We start from the raw sequence: 2,216 nt of genomic DNA on the forward strand, positions 1-2,216 counted from the left end.
CCCTCACTGCCATACACACTGGATTGTAATGCTAGTAATGTCGGAATTGGAAGAGTGTTGTCTCAGAAAGTGGGCGAAAACGAACATGTGATGGCCTACTTCAGTAGGGTTTTGAGTAGACCAGAGAGGAACTACTGTGTAACACGTAGGGAACTCCTTGCTATAGTAAAGAGTCTGACATATTTCCATCCTTACCTCTATGGTGCAAGGTTTACCATCAGTACAGACCATGCTGTGTTACGCTGGTTAAGATCATTAAATAACCCAGAGGGACAACTAGCACGTTGGATCGGAAAAATAGAGCAGTTTAATTATAATATTGAATATAGAGAAGGAAAATCCCGTGGTAATGCTGGTGGACTGAGCCGAAGACCCTGCAAAAAGTGTTTTGTGCACTGCTTGGGAGAAGGTGTCTAGTCTAAGCCCTGTGACAAAGAATTATTGGGCACAATTTGACCAGTTGAGGCTTGAAGATGGTATTCTTGTCCGGAGATGGGAAAGTGATGACCTGGCAAACAGTTATACCGAGAAAGTTACGGGAAGTTGTGTTGCGTCAATCCCATGATACTGTAACAGGAGGACATCTCAGAGTTAAAAAAACATTGAGTCACCTACGACACAGCTTTTACTGGATAGGTATGAGACAAGATGTGGAAGAATGGTGCAGAATATGCAGTACATGTTGTGCTAGAAGGGGACCCAAGCATAAGGGACGTGCTCCAATGAAGTTATATCAAGTTGGTGCACCAATGGAAAGAGTAGCCGTCGACATTGCTGGTCTTCTGCCCCAAACTCGTGATGGAAACAAGTACATTTGTGTGGTGATGGATTATTTTACCAAGTGGCCTGAGGCATATGCAATACCAAATCAGGAAGCTACAACTGTAGCCTCGGCTATTAGTGACTTTTTCTTCAGATTTGGTATGTCATATGAACTGCATTCAGATCAAGGCCGTAACTTTGAATCAGCTGTGTTCCAAGAATGCTGCAAGTTGTTTGGCATCTGAAAGACCAGGATAACGCCACTGCACCCACAGTCTGATGGGGTGGTAGTAAAGTACAACTGGACATTGGGACAGGAATTGGCAAAGTTTTGTAATAGCCGCCAAGATGACTGTTGATGGCCTATAGGACCGCAGAGAATGAAACCACTGGATACACTCCAGCAAAGTTGATGTTTGGTCGGGAACTTCGGTTGCCAGTGGATCTGTTAACAGGACGCCCACCTTATGAAGAGTTTCCTGAAAATGTGTCAGAGTTTGTGAAAGTGTTAACAGAAAGGATGAATGATATTCACCATCAAGTGCGCTCAAACTTGAAAACATCTGCTGATTCGATGAAGTTAACATATGATAAGAGATCTACTGAAGTCAGCTTTGTACCAGGAGACAAGGTATGGTTGTATAATCCCAGGAAGACCAAAGGGGAGTCTCCTAAGTTGTCTTCTCCATGGGAAGGCCCATATGACATAGTGGATCGTATCTTAGACGTGACTTTCCAGGTAAAATGTGGTCTGCGAGGTAAGCCAAAAGTGGTGCATGCCAACAGGCTTTGGCGTTATCACGGTCCAGGACATTTCAGTTGGGACGAAGTGAACAAAGGAACAAATGACGCTGCTGAAGAAGTGTCACCTGAAAAAGCCAATGTTGAAGAAGAAACTCTACTCAGTTTTGAGACGAGTAATGGTGAAACTCTTGATGAAGTTACTACCCCTGATTTTACTGTTACTGGCGATAGGACATTTCCTGATGAAGCAGATGAACCCCACGTGAAGCAGAAGCCAACGAGAGGGAGACCAGTACGGAAGAAGATATGTCCCGTAAAATTAAGAGACTTTGTTGAATTGTAATTCTGTACATTTTAATTAAGTTATTGTTAATTGTTATTGGTTTAGTGTAAGTGGCTATTGTTCAGGACGAACAATACTAAGGAGGGGGCAGTGTTGCGTCAGCGAGGTCACGTGACTAGTATCACGCCACTTCTTTCTCGAACCTTCGTGAATTGTCGGGAGATTACTAGATTGGGGGTAGGTTTGTATATATAAGATGGTCACAACGTGACGGGACAATGTGTAGGTAATGAGTAATTGAACTGCAGTCAGAGAGTATGTAATTGAGTGTTGTCGAGCACGAGCACGTGAGACGTTCTAGCGTTTGTTATAGAGCGACTGTTGAAATTAAGTGTATCGGTAAAGTTGTATTCGGAAAGAATAAACC

Source organism: Limulus polyphemus, unplaced genomic scaffold (assembly GCF_000517525.1).
Source record: "Limulus polyphemus unplaced genomic scaffold, Limulus_polyphemus-2.1.2 Scaffold3683, whole genome shotgun sequence".
In the NCBI taxonomy this organism is placed as follows: domain Eukaryota; kingdom Metazoa; phylum Arthropoda; class Merostomata; order Xiphosura; family Limulidae; genus Limulus; species Limulus polyphemus.